The 14,859-nt window shown below is 49.6% G+C and overlaps 1 protein-coding gene across 3 annotated transcripts in view; it reads right to left on the minus strand.

Annotated features, from left to right (window-relative positions):
• The window catches only part of PTK2B (protein tyrosine kinase 2 beta), a 118,804-nt gene extending 110,605 nt beyond the window's left edge, over positions 1-8,199 (minus strand). For 2 of the 3 annotated variants that reach the window (XM_037042249.1, XM_037042243.1), the window contains exon 1: positions 8,040-8,199. The gene's annotated coding sequence lies outside the window, so the exon portion shown is untranslated. Of the gene's footprint in view, positions 1-7,990; positions 8,010-8,039 lie in introns of those variants that run through there. The other variant, XM_037042246.1, reaches the window with a different exon arrangement.
• Positions 8,200-14,859: the final 6,660 nt, after the last annotated feature.

Here is a 14,859-nt window from a genome sequence, read left to right on the forward strand (position 1 = left end):
GAATTTCACACCCCGAAGCCCAAGCCTGGAGCCTGCAGGAGGTTTCCCAGGTTGGGAGCTAAGCCAGGGGTGTCAGGCTGGGGTGGGCGTTCCAGGCAGGACACAGGACTTGAGCAAAAGTGTGATAGGGACCAGAGAGCAGATGGGGAAAGTATGGGGAGAAAATAGGTGAGCAGGGTAGAAGAGGTCGCATTATGGAGGGCACTGGGTAGTAAACGCAAGGGGTCTGGGTTTGCTAGGAAGAGGAGGGGCTCTTGGGTCGTGTTGGGTGATATTAGGCAACAGGCTTGGCTCCAGCAGGGCCGGCCAGGGAAAAGGGAAGGAAGGAATGAGAGGCACGTAGAATCTGTAGGACCCATTAGTGAGGGGGAAGATAGGAGTAGGGAAAAGCAGAGAAGAAGAGAAAGGGAAGATAACTCCAAGGTTTTTGATCCCAGTACCTACGAGAACAACAAAGGCACAAACACAAGGAAGGACACCAGAAGGAAAAGATGTTTGGGTCTGAGAAAATGATGAATTTAGTTCCTGACATGTTGCATTTCAGACAGGTTACTTGAGTGGCAGTATCTTGCAGACTCTTGCAAGTGGAGGGCTGAAGCAAGGGAGGAGGGTCAGGCTAGAGGGGGAGCCCAGGAGTCATCCGAACAGATGGGGGTGGGTGGGGGCAGATCGAAGTGCGTGTTTCTCCTCCACTCTGGAGGAGACGGCCATTGGCCCTCTAGACAGGCTGACACTTAGCATATACCCAGCAAGACGAGGTCTGGGGGAAAGGACGTATCTGTGAATCAAGAACGTGAAAGGAAATTAAGGAGAATTGCAAATTATATATATAACCTGGACAATGTGATGCTCCCTGAGTCTTTTACGTTTATCTAAGGACCAATTTCAACTCAGAGGACGTAGAGGCTCTGAGTGACTGGCAGATCCTCTCCAGGACCCCCAAATCATCCTGAATTACACAATTTATCCAGCTTCCTAAGACCTAAACTATTTATAATAATGGCCTACCTGCTCCTCTTGCGAGCTCTCTTCACTCTGATCTACTTTACACACTGCTGCCCAAATCCAATCAAGGTCCCTTCACTCAAGACAGCATCTCAACAGCTCCCTGAAGCCTTCAGAGTGAAGTTCAACAGCTCCCTATGGCTTTCAGAATAATGTCAAACCTCTTCAGCTGCCACGGTCAAGCTTTATCTTGCTTTCTGCCCTTATACCTTATCTTCATTGTCCTTCAGTACCCTTGGTTCCACCCAAAATGAATCACGGGAATGAGGACTTCCCACTCACCTGCTTTTATTATTATTTATACTCTTCTTTGATACAACCACCATCCCAAATTTCTATGGCCATACCCTACCCATCCTTCCAGAGCTCTTTCAAATGCCACTTCCTCCAGGAAGCACTCCTAGCGTACCCAGACAAGCAATCTCTCCACTCTCTAACCTCATTGCACTTTATAAGTACCTTTTTTATATCACCATAAGTCTCTGTCTTGTCTAACAGCTCTTTATCTTTACGTATTACCTCCCCTACCAGACTATAAACTCATCAAGGACAGATACAGTTCTTCAAAAGTAAGAAAATAAGAATATTCCCTGAGCATGATGGGGGTGAAGAGGTTAAGAAATATTAAATAAATGCCCAGCACAAGCTACAAAGAGGAAAATTAAGGCTCAGAGGAATTACGTGACTTGGTGATGCCCCAGGGATAGAAAGTGATAAAGACTCAGGCCCAACTCTTTCTGACCCCAGACTCCTTATCTTTCCAGGGAGAGTGCCTGGTGGTAGTTTACAGGGCATTTGCACACGAGGCAAAAATGTCTCTCAGTGCCCCTTTGAGGGATGCCACACCATTTCTTCATTTTAAAGCGAGAAAAGTGAGGCTTGGAAGAGTAAAGAGACACACCCAAAGGCGCCCAGCCAGCAAAGGATAGACTCTAACCTAGGGGCCTGTCTCCTGACTCCAGACTGCCTTCCCACCACCCAGGCTGACCACTGCCTGAGCAAGAACAGGGATGCCACCTGCCTTGCACTGGGGCCTGGGGGCCCAGACCATAACCGGCAGGAGCACTTTCAACTGTGCCTCTGGATCATCTGTAACCTGCCTGGAGCAGGACCTGGGGGTGGGGAGAGTATAAACCTGAGCTGAGGGGAGAGCAGCCTGGCCCTGGCTCCAAAAGCTTCCTGAGAACAAAGAAACATGCCTGAGGTTAGGGAGGGACAAACTGCATTAATTTAGAAACTGGGAAAAGATGTGATGTTTCTAATGGCCAGGACCAGAGGAGGGATCAGCTGGAAAAGGGAACCACCCAGAAGAGCAAAGCCCGAACTCAGAGCAGAATTCTCAGCAGGTCTTCTAGGAGCCTTGGGGCCCCACCTGTGTCACAGTGGGGTGGCAACAGCTAGGGGAGGCCGAGAGTCAGGTACAAGACCCTCAGGGAAAGAAGGGGCTGGAGGAAGACGGACAGCGGTCCTGGTGCCCACCCTCAAGAGTTGCTGGGAGAATTGCCCCCACTGAAAAGGAGACCAGTCCATAAGGCAAGAACAGAAGCCAGTCCCAAGTTCTGAATCCTGGGCAAGGTGCATCCCTCTGAATCCCCTCTCCAGTGAGTGATGTTGCCAGATTTTGTCTAGGTGGATTTCAGAACATAGGGAAGCAGGGGTTGGCGAAGAGGAAAATGTTAGTGAACCGTAGCCAAGACAGAGAAGGGGGAGGCTCACCCTTCCATGGGTAGTGGCTGTCGTCCAATCATTTGACTGGCTGCCTCATAAGAGCAGTGGGAGCCTTCGTGCTGGGAGAAGGCAGGAGCTGGGGGAGACCGGACTGGGGGAGACTGGGCAAACCAGAGGACTGTCCCTTCCTGCAGCCTGCTCACAGGGTGCCTGAGGGGCCCAATGCAGAATAAAACCCTGCAATCCTCGCTCTCCAACCATGAGTCTAGGTAAAAAGCGCATGGGAACATGCAGCTTCCAGTATGCTCTCTTAATCAAACTGTCATCGTGAGTAATAATTTATGCCTTGAGAAATAGCAGAGTGACTCAAGAAGCTGCCCCCTCCCCCAGCGCCACCCCCTCCTACAGCTCAGCTCTGCAGAGAACCCTAGAGAGGGAAGCCGCCATTTTCTCCTGCCCATCGCTCTCTCGGCGCCTTACGTTGCCATTTGGACTCCTGAGTCTGATGGGCAGCCGGAGAAGGCTCTTTGCTGGTTAAAGAGCTGAGTAGGCCTGGCTGCTCAGCAAACACAGTGAGCTGAGGGGCAGGGAAGGGGAGGGAGAAACAGACACTGTTGTCCGTGGGACGCACGTCCATGAGACAGCACTCCCAGGACGCCTGCCCCTCGGAAACTGGCCTCTTTCCTCTGGGGGGGTGGGGTAGTGTTTCTCCATCAGCTCAGATTGACTGTAAGTTAAAAACAGAATGAAGGCCTACTGTGTGCTGCCTGTTAAAGGACTGGATGATTTAGGTACAGACAAAGCTATTTTTAAGAAGGTGCATGTGGCCACCTAGGAGGTTCAAACACTGAAATAGTCTATAGGGGTGGTACATGTCTGCCACTCCAGCCCCCTGGTCGCCTGACTCCTCCACGCCCCCATTCCCCAACCCCGGGGGGTCTCACTGACCCACTCAGAGTGATGGCTCCTGTCGGTTCTGTGAGGAGCCTGCCCATGCTTTTGAGGCTGCTGACATTTTGAATTTGACTCCCGGTACACAGTCCCACTCCACCCTCACGCAAAACCCTGTTATCATCTCTGTCTTGCAGGTGAGGAAGACAGGGCTCAGGGACTTGCCTAAGGTCACACACTGAATCCGGAGCTGGAGCTGGGATCCAGACCACTCGACCGCCTGACCACCGACCGTGTTCATGCTGCAGAGACGGCTGCCACTCTCCTTGCTCTCCCTGCTTTACCCAAGAACCGAGGCAGGGTCTCAGGGAAACTCTCGGTCACCAGGCCAACAAGAACCCCTCTTCAGCCCTGGCTGGTGTGGCTCAGTGGATTGAGCACCAGCCTGCAAACCGAAGGGTCGCCAGTTCAATTCCCAGTCAGGGCACATGCCTGGGTTGCAGGCTGGGTGCCCAGGCGGGGGCATGTGAGAGGCAACTGATTAGTGTACAGTACCTCTCGCACATCGATGTTTCTGTCCCTCTCTTTCTCCCTCCCTTCCCCTGTCTCTAAAAATAAATAAATAATATCTTTAAAAAAAGAACTCCTCTTCATTCCCATCCTTTCAGCCCTGAGCACACCAGCAGGTATGGAACTGCGCTCCAGCCACCCCTGTGTGGCCACCTCAGAGCACCGTTTGTCAGCCTGTAAGTCTGGGCAGAGGAATGAACACTAGGGGCAGGCAGGAGGCCTATGACTTGGGGTCCACCCCAGGTGTGTCCCTCCTTTTTCCCTACCTCCATCAGTCATTCTTGCCTCAGCAGAACTCAGGACACAGGGAGCTACTGCCCCCACCAGGGAGGGCTATGGGCTAAGGGGCATCTTTTCCCGGGTCTTCTGACCAATGGGAAGGGGTGTAAGTTGCAGTAGGAAGATTAAGGCTGACGGGGGAGGAGTCTGTGTTCATCGGGCAGGTGTGAGGCCAGGACCCTGGCACTCAAGTGCTCAGTTTCTCGGGGTCTTCTGTAAGCTGGACGCTGCCAAGTCTAGGTCCATCTTGGCTAAAAGGATGGGACGAATGATGACCCCTGAAAGACCGGCTTGGTCCCAGAACTTCACTGATAGTCACTGGGTGGGGAACACTACTGTCTTTCATACAGTACCAGGTCTCCCCCTCATGCCCCCACATGGGCTGTACAGTCAAGTTTAGGGAACCCTAGTAAGCCCAGTGATACAGGCATATTTTCTGCAGGACTTGCCATGACCTTGACAGTGCAAACACGGATGACAAATCTCCGAGTGGGCGCATCTGAACGTTTCACCAATGGAGCACAAGGACTACCTCATGGCACAGAGCTTCTCTGAACATCATTTGGCAAATGCCACTCTAAAGAATGGGCTTATCACTGGGCAGGGGGGTGGGGAGATTCAGCCACTGGAAAAAGGGACCATTTCTAACACAGTGGTTCCCACAAGAGAAACACACTTTCCATTTCCTCTTTCTCTTACCGATTCTTAACTCCCTTCTGGTTCCCCTTTAGGAAGCCCCTACTGTGCTTTTAGAAATGCTCCCAACTGAAGTCCAGCCATGGTTCCCAAGGCACCCCTACTTCATCTACCTACCCTGAGCTCTATTTTCCTAATAAGGCACTCACTATAAAAATGGAATGATGACAGGCAAATGTTAAGGTGCATTCATCTGTGTCAGGCACTGTCCTGGGTGTTTTCCGTGGGTTCTCTCTCTCAATTCATTCATTCACATTTCCCTTCAGTTAATTCTACTTCGAGCTACTCCCTCTCCCCCCACCCACTGCCCTCCAGCAGGAGGGCTGGATATCTCCTCCCCATGAAGCGGGTCCTATGGGAAGCAAATAGCAAAGCTGATAAAATGATTCTGACGCTCCCTCTCTGCACAGCAGCTAACCTGCTCTCTCACTGGAAGCAAGAACCCCACATCACCTATTCCCCCTGGGACCTCTGAGTGCTCCGTAAATGGAAATGGAAATAAATGAGCCCTGAGCACTTCGTGGTTGCCACTCTGGTGGCCTCGAGAAGGTGTTACAGAAATTAATATCACGACTTTTTCTTTTGTACTCACTAGGCAATCTACATACATTATCACCGACCCTCCCAACAAGCCCAACAGACAGTCTTGTCCTCATTTCAGAGACAAGATTCTGGGCTCAGAGAAGCTAAGGGGCTCCTGTGAAGCCTCACAGCAGGCACATGGCCAGCCTGCGATTTGAGCCCAGGTCCAACCCAAAGCCCAGTTTCTTTCTGAGGGTTCCATCCTCCTTCAGCTGTGGAGATGAACGAGTTGACCAAGGAATTAATATTATTTCTTGTTTGTTTGTGTTTTTAAGGAATAACATTGTCAGTCAATGGAGAGGTCCCAGCCTGGAACCCAGGAAAACTGATTACAAGGCGAACCTGTCCTGAATCCCTTCTTCTGGCCCCTGGGCACCGCCCACCCTTCCCTTCCCATCCTAGGGTGCCTTCAGCTTTCTTCTAGAGATGAGGCACCTGATAAAACGCCCATCACCCAGTTCGACTTGAGTGTCAGGTAAACAATGAATGATTGCTAAATATAAGTATATCCCCCAATACTGCATGGGACATACATATAGCTGAAAAATATTCATTGCTTACCAGAGATTCAAATCTGAGTATCCTGTATTTTTATTTGCTAAATCTGGCAGCCCACCCTAGAGTGGGAGGCATGCTGGGAAGTCTCAGGCCTGGCTCCAGGTCCCAAGTGTTGCTCCAAGACGAGTTGCCATGGCAGCCTGAGCAGGCCGTTCTGGAGCTGTCTCCACTTACCTCTCCTGCTTCACCTCGCCCCTGCACCCTCCATGTGCTGAACACTGAGCTGCTTTCAGTTTCCTCGCATGCGTCATGCTGCTTCTGGCCTACTGTCTTAGCACTTGCTGTGCTCCCTGCCAGTTCTTCCCCCCTTTTCCCCTCCCTGGCTAATTCCTATGGATCCTTCAGGTCTCCACTTAGGATCACTTTTGCCAGGAAGCCTTCCTGGGGTGCATCCCTGACCCTCTCCTCCCACAATCCTCCAGCACTGGGTTAGTTAGCACCCTGCTCCTTCCTACCCAGGCCCTCAGCATCTACTACATTGCCCTAGGGAGCAGGGACTGAGTCACACAAACTGTTGTCTCCCCCAACCCAACCTGGCCTCAGGTAGGAAGTCAGTAAATGTTTGTCCAATGAATGAATGAATGAATGAATGCAGGCAGGCAGGCAGAATGTCCTGCCAGAGTTTAGTCTCTTCAGTGCAATGACTTCCTTCCTCCCTTCCATCTTGACTGACTTTTTCATCTCTGCCTCCTCTCCTCCCTCCCCTAGAGGGGCTGTGAAAGGCTGGGCTTTGGTCCACAGCAGCATTTCTTGGCCAGGACTCAGGTGAGGATGGTCACTGTGGCACAGAGGGACCTCCTCATGTCCCCGAGCTGATCATGCCAACCAGCTGCCCCTGCCAGCCCAAGTCCCACCACAGGTCAGCAGAAAGCTCAGCTCTTCCTCCTCAGAGCTACAAACCCTCCTGGAACTGCCCTGGCCATGCCCCACCTTCTGCTCTCCTTGTCCCCCTGACCCTTTGGGAGGAGTCTAACTAGACTGAGCTCCAAGTCTGGTGAGGGGAAGTGCCAGGATCAGATGGGTTAGGGCAGGTGGTGGGGCTCGGTGGGCTCAGAACATCACCCATATGTTCCCTGTTCACCCACCCAAGGCTTTGCCCACGCACAGCCTGACAGGGGAAGGCAGCACAGAATTTAACCCCTTAGTGGCATACAGGAGGTAGTTTCACAAAGAACCAGCGTGGTAGCTAGTGGTAACTTAGCCCCCACAAAACACACACACACATACACACACACATACACCCGGAGCTCTGCCTCTTCCCCCTTGCAGGCTCCTGCTTGCTTCCAGTGTGGGCTTGATTGGGAAGATGCTCTCTGGGGGCAAGAAGTGGATGCAAGTGCAGCAAGGTGCGCATGGGAGCCTGACCAGGGTGGGGGTCTGAAGGGCTTGGGGAAAGGGGAGAGAGCAGGCACAGGGAGCTGCCCCAAGGCAGAATTCTGAAAAGCCCTGCCTGGGGCTCTCTGATCTGACCTTTAGAGGCAGACTGCCTTTCCATGCCTTCTCATCGTGGTCCCCAGATTCCTGCCTCCAAGTACGTTAAGATGAAAAGGAGGGAGGAACACCTTTCAGTCTCAAATTAACTCTGAAACAGACTCCTTCTCCCCCTGCAGAAGACTAGCAAGCCCGGAGGACAGCGTACCGCAGCTCCGCCTGCTGGGTCCCAGGCTGCTTTACCAGGAACTCGGTCCGGTCCCCGTCTAGGTACTCACATTTCCAAAACACCCACCTCCACCCCTTTCACCTGTCCAGCCAACTTCTGGCTGTTGCTCGGATCGCGGCAGAGGACTCACGCGGAGGGAAGCGCTGTCTCTGGCGGTGGCTCTCGGCGCGGCCAGGTGAGGCGGGGCTGAGAAGGTACAGGTGAGTCCGTCAGGGCTGTGGCAGGTATGGGGCTCACGGAGGCTCCGGAGGCCTCCGCTGAGTAAGAGGTTTGTGTTTTCCCCTCTCCTCCTCCTAGTTAACCACACCCCTACTGCTCTCCTCCCCACTTCCTTAAAGGGTGGGGTGTGTTGTCTGCGGTGCTGTGTGCCTGCTCCAGCCTCTTACCATAAACTCTGAAATAGACGCCACCCTCGTTCCCTGAGCTGCACCTGCTCACCCACCTCAGACGCCGTCTTCTGCTATGTGCCCTCTGGGGACATCTGCCCCACCCCCCCCTCCTCCTTCCACTCCACCTGCAGACTTTTGGAGAGCACACTTCCTCTCTAGCCTCCAGACATATTTCAGAGCCAGAGACTATACCTGCCTCCAGTACTCTCGGCCCCTGTTTCTCCGTGTCCTAAAGTGCCATCCCCTTTGAAAACGGGCACTGGACATCAGGTGAATATTACCAGGGGCTTGGCAGAAGTCAGGCCGGGTCCCCAAATGTGATAAGGCAGGGCCGGAGGGTGGCACCAGAACACTCACAGAAGCTAGCAGCCTTTCCCTTTTCATTGCCCAAGCGAAGAGGCTGCCTCACCTCTTTACTCAGGCCAGCGGGCAGTAAGAGTCACTCGAGGGCACTGAGCAACCTCTCCCCTGTGTCACTAACAAGATTCCAGACTTTGTCCTGAATAGAAAGAGGTGAACTGGGCTTAGTGTAAGGTCAAAAAGTCGATGTATGCTCAGTGTCCCCCACGTCCTTAATGCTCCTCTCCAGGGCCCCCCCCAATGTCTTCATTCTGTGTCCCGTGAAGGGCTGGGACCTCGCACAGTCGGAGGATGCTCTTCGAAAGGTAGGCCCTGAGGACAGTGGCTCCTGCAGTGGTGCAGCCGCGTGCGGCAGCCCAGCAACACACAACCGCCCCCACGGCACATCCTGACCTCCATCCCGAGGCCCAGGTGAGCAGCTGCCCCAGGAGAACAGCAGGAAATGCCAGTGTTTGGTGAGCATGTCTAAATGCCAACCACTGTGCTAAGGAAGCACCCAGCTTACATGCTTTTGTTTAATTCTCCCCATTTTCTGCAAAGAAAATGGAGACTTATCCAACCAACACATCTGGCCACCAAGTCAGAAAGGCAGTATTTCTCAAAGTATGATTAGTGGACTACCTGTAGCTTTTAAAACGCAGATACCTGGGTGCCACCCCAGGTCTACTGAAAATCAGCGTCACTGAGCCTGGGGCCCACTGTCCCAACAAGGTAACTTACAAACCATCTGCTGGGAGCTCATAGCCACAACTGTCCTTTCCCACCCACACATTGTGGTCCCAACACTCATTTGGAACCTTGGGAGTAATGCTGGTGAGCACGCAGCATTCAGAAGGCGGCCGAGTGGGTGTCCAGGAGGATCTTAGCTAGGGCTTGGTGAAACAGGGCAAGTCAGAGTAAACTGGGAAGAGCAGGGCAAGTGGGGGAGAGACAGGCTGCTAACCGACCACGCTGCAAGAAGTTGTCAGATGGCTTCAGAAAGGGGGTGGCCCCTCCGTATCCTCCTGCATGGAGTGAGGTGAGGAGGTGCTAGTGGTGTGAAGGTGAGACACCTATGTGAATTGTTCAGGGTCTGTCCTGGGGTGGTAACGATGGGGAACCAGGTGTACGACGCAAGCATACCGGTTTAAGAAAAGGTGAGTGTGTGTGTATACTGCCTCCATGTGGCCAAGTCCATTAACTACAACCTCATTAGGCCCTGATTCCAGAAAGGTTTTCAGATATTCAAAATTTTCAGAGGTTGTTGTATTCTTCAGCAATTTTTTGAAGCTCCAAAACTTAGCTCCTAGGCTAGTAAAATCACAGGTTTAACTGTCAGAAATGCTTACAGAAGCCTAGAAGTCCATGTTGGTGCTCTAAAAATTTTCTATCGATGCCTCATTGTGGATTGGGATAGTGATATACCCCAGTGGAGAAGCGAAACTATTTTCTTTCAGTCTGTTTCTGGCTGTGTCCAAGCAGAAACCATGCTACTATGCAGGTCCTGGCTGGAAGTGGGGAGAAATGTGTGGGCGGTTCAGCAGGCAGAGAAAACTAGAAGGAAAAAAAGACTAACTTTTCCATTTAAATGCTTCTCCTTTACCCCACATTCAGGTCTTTAACTGTGCACAACACTGCTAGACCCCCCTGCCAGTCTTCCCCGAGAGCATCCACGTTATTCCCGGACGCCAAATGCTAAAATCCTAGAGTCACCTTTGACTGTCTCTCCTCCTTCATTACCGCATAGCCGCTCAATCTCCAAGCACTGGGGATCCTTTCCAGCACCTTTCCTACTCACCATTCTCTTATCCTGTTGCCTCTCTGGTTCATGGTCTCTTTGTCTTACAGCCAGACTCGTGAGAAGGGTTCTGTTAACCTGTCCTCCACTCTCACCCCAAGAGTAACTAGGACCGGAGCTCAGAAAACTGGCCTGAGTGGGTGGCGAACTTCTGGGAGAGCATCTGAAACCACAGGAATGGATGAGATTGTCTGGGGCGGGAGTAAGAGGAAGCAGAGACCTGAAGGTCAGGCTCTTGCCAGAAGTGAATTCAGTGAAGACGCCCAAGTCAAACGGGGCAGGTTGATGAGCAAACCAAAGTGAAGACATGGAGGCAGCATGTGCTAATTACTTCGGAAAAGCTTAGCTGAAAGGGGAATCAAGAGCTAGGTGGTGGTGGAGGGCGCTGTGGGCCGAAAGAGGGCTGTTTTGTCGTTGGTTAAACCTGGTAGCTAGTGGAGCAGGCTTAAATGCACTAAAGGGATCAAATTAAGAGAGAAGACATGACCTCGGGCAAGCAAATCCATCACTCAGCTTGTATTTCCTAAGCAGGAAAAGTAGAAGCGTGAGTATTACTGGCTCTACTTATTTCACAGGGTACAGTGAGATCCCTCACTAGAGTGAGTGATAGGTATGAAAATGCTGTGATTATTACTTTTAGAAATCATAGGAATTAACTAGGACAGGATTGTGAGGAGATACTACATATGTATCTGTTACATAGATGTAATTTGTTGAGTGCTCACTGTGAGCCAAGAACTTTCATCCATCAGGTAATTAGTCTGCACAGCTGAGGTCATAAGATTTTTCTATTTTGTAGAAAGGAAAAGGAGACTGGAAGAAGGTTAATAATTTATCTACAGCCAGCCAAGTGTTAAAGAGCAGAGCTGAATCTGAAACCATCATTGGCAGTGCTGTGATGGTATATAATTGGGGTCTTTCCATTCTGGATAATGGAATTAAATCACATAATATAAATTTACTATTAAAATAAATTTCATTTTTAAAGAATAGTATGGTTATAAGTGTTCTAAATACAAAAAAAGAACAAAAAACAATCTTATGGGCACAGAACCAAATAATTGAAGTCCTTCATCACCAAATGATATCCATCTCTAATTTAATCAGGTACCACCGGGTTTACTAAATGGACCACAGTTGAAGCCAAAGTGAAGCACTCAAAACCATACCCTTGACTTCAAAAAAACCCTTTCTTCCATCCATGAAAGCACTCCTGGTTGTCCCCCTTCCTTCCGTTGTAATAGAATCCTTGATTTTTAGTGGGTCTTAGGCTGCCCAAAATAAAGACTACGTTTCCCAGTGTTCCTTGCGGGTGTAACCATATGATTAAGCTCCCAGCAATGGTTGGTGAGAAGTTGCTTGTGCAACTTCAGGATAGTACCCTTCAGGGGAACTGGCATACCCTCCACTATTCCCTTTTCCAGGCCAGCTGATGGTGGGAACCAGAGCAGCCATCTTGATCTGTGCTGTGGAGAAGAGCAGAACACGGTGAGAAATGAAGTCTAGGTTTCTGTTGCCACCAAACCACCATGCTAGTCCTTGAAACAGTCTGGACTTAGGTGAAGCTTTACGTGAAAAAGACACACTTATGTTATTCAGGCTTTTGCTTTTTGGCCTTTTCTGTTACCATAGCTTAGACTGCATGCACTCTAACTAATGTACCACCATCTGGCCTATTTTCTTTCCTACACAAATTAAGGCAGAACCTCAATTTCCTCATCTATAAAATGGGAATAATTCGCCTTACAGGGTTGTTGGAAGGACTGGAAACAATACTTCTAAATTTCCTTGCTGGTGCTATGGCTCATGGCTGATGAAAGATGGATGGTATTCTAGCCTATTATTTTATTGTAAAAAATGCATCCTGGAAATCAAAATAATCCGTATTTTAAAATACCCCACGACCCCACCCCATGTGGAGAGGAGAACTGAAACAAAAATAGCAAAGTTGATAACTGATGTGAGCTGAATGGTAGGTATATGGAGGTTGAGTGTACTGTTCATTACTATCTTTAAAAATGTTCATAGAGAAAAAAAAGCTACAACAAATAAAATCTTTCCACAGAGAGAAAAAAAATAATTCCTGGACATAATCCAAAGTGAATTTTCTTGGGAAAAATAAAATTGCATTCAATCCTTTGAGAAATTAATTTGGGCACTCAAGGGGGAGGACAGACGGAGAGGGCAAAAGAATGTTTTTGTTTTTCTACTACAGCACCACCGGCAGAGCCTCCGTGCCCCTGAAGCCAGGCGGTCTCCACGGCCCCGGACCCTGCTGTCAGGCCTGCAGCGTGCTCCTGCGGGCTGCCTGCGCGGCCCCGGACCCTGCTGTCAGGCCTGCAGCGTGCTCCTGCGGGCTGCCTGCGCGGGAATGGGACCTGCCCAGCTGCCTTGCCCATTCCCAGTCAGCTCCACGGCTGCTGCGACTATGGCCTTCCTGGCTCTCAGTCCCTTACTCCCACCTGTGAGTGAGCTCACCGGGTTCCTACAACCTGTGACTAAGCTCTAAAGCAATGGAGTGACTGTGTGAACCTTTCCTTGCCTTTGTTGACCTATGCAATTCTAACTAATGTGGCTAACTGCTCCCAGCCCGCTGTGCTGGAAGCGTCAACTAGGAAGTGAGGGTAGATCGCTACAGCTATCATTGTGAGCACAAGAGGAACCTCTTAAAAAGAAACAAAAAATGCCTAGCCAACGTAAGAAACCTACAATCACGGGCATCTGCAGCCATTTACATACAGGCCATTTACATACAGAAGCCCTCCATGTTTCACTACCTCCTGAGCATACCCCTTTATCACTCAGCGCAGCACAGTAATCATTGCCTATTTTGGACAGCATGAAGAATACTTTATGTTCTGCATCCTGTATTTTAGAGGAGGAAAAAAGCACACACTATATTTCAGGAAAGTTTTTATTCAGATGTTTGCAATAAAATAATTGGGTGCTTCTAGATAAATTTCCGGAACATGGAAAATCAGCTTAGATTTCACTTTTTTCAAGTTGCTAAGTTGCCTATCTGTACCAGAGTATTTTACCACCTTAGCTTCTCAATGAATCGCAACAGTGTGTGATCCTCACTGGGGACATCGGAATGAGAAGCCCAAAACCCAAATGCCTGCAGAAGCAGAGCATGTGAAGAAGACTGGCTGTAGCGGGACTGGAAAACTTAAACCCCTCCTACAGGAAGCAGCTGCCCTTCAGCTCGACAGTCTACTGGCATGCAGGAGAGGAAGTTTAATGTGATAATGTGGCCAGGACTTCCTTCCCTCCTTCCTTTCTCTCTCTCTCTCTTCTTTTTTTTTTTTTTAAGAAAAAGCAGATGACTATCCAAAAAGGAAATTAAGAAAAGAATTGCGTTTACATAGCATCAAAAAGAATAAAATACTTAGGAATGTACTTAAACCAAAGATATGGAAGACTTGTAGACTGAAAACTATAAAACACTGCCGGAAGAAGTTAATAGGATGCAAATCAAGGGAAAGATAACCTGTGTTCATAAATTAGATGACAACATTGTTAAGATGTCAGGACTACCTAAAGTGATCTATATAGATTTAATGCAAGCCCAACAGTATTGCATGCATAAATAGAAGAAAAATCCATTCTAAAATTCATATGGAATCTCTCAGGGACCCCAATGGTTAAGCTCCAAATGGGGGAGCCATGAATCATGTACAAGAAACACCACAGAAGGCAAAAGAATTAGTGGTATTCATCCCCTTGGCATTGTGGAGAAAGGATTATTCTGAGGAAAAGTATGGAAGAAAATTGTCAAGAACTATAAAAGGTAGGACACTTCAGCCTACTTGCGAACTAATGAGTTAGCCTGCCAGTTTTATGAGTTCTGGTAGATGAGACTCCAAGGCCAGAGACAAAGGGCAGTTTATTACCAACAGCAACAGCAGCAGTCAGACTATCATTTGAGCCCGTTTCCTGTGCCTTAATTCCCACAAGCCCATGAGACGAAGGCCACAGGAGGTTGCAGTACAGGAGGGCTCAAAACGCCTGAAGCTGAGGGAACCTGAATGTTTCAGAGTTGTGAGATCACCAGACTATTTTTCTGGAGACATTATTATTTCTGCCTTCCAACTCTGTTTACCATAGAAACATCCTTGGAAAGACAGCCCCAAAACAGCAGTCGATGACTTCGCTCCATACAGAAACATGAGACACATGGAAATCGTCTTCCGACAGAAACCAGGAATGGAAGCGTTTCATTCCAAATCAGGAGAAAGGACTCCTACCTCTGAAGGCTGTAAAGTGATCGAGCCGGGGCAGAAATGGGGAGTTGGAGAGACTCGGGCCTGCCATTCGAGGATGGATCCTAGTTCCCATTGCTAACTTTGGAGAAGTCCCTACTCTGTTTTAAAGAGGGCCTGCCTAATGTCATGAATACTTTTCATACTTATTTCACTTTAACC

Source organism: Sturnira hondurensis, unplaced genomic scaffold (genome assembly GCF_014824575.4).
Source record: "Sturnira hondurensis isolate 20B ecotype Veracruz unplaced genomic scaffold, ASM1482457v3 Scaffold0003693, whole genome shotgun sequence".
NCBI lineage: Eukaryota > Metazoa > Chordata > Mammalia > Chiroptera > Phyllostomidae > Sturnira > Sturnira hondurensis.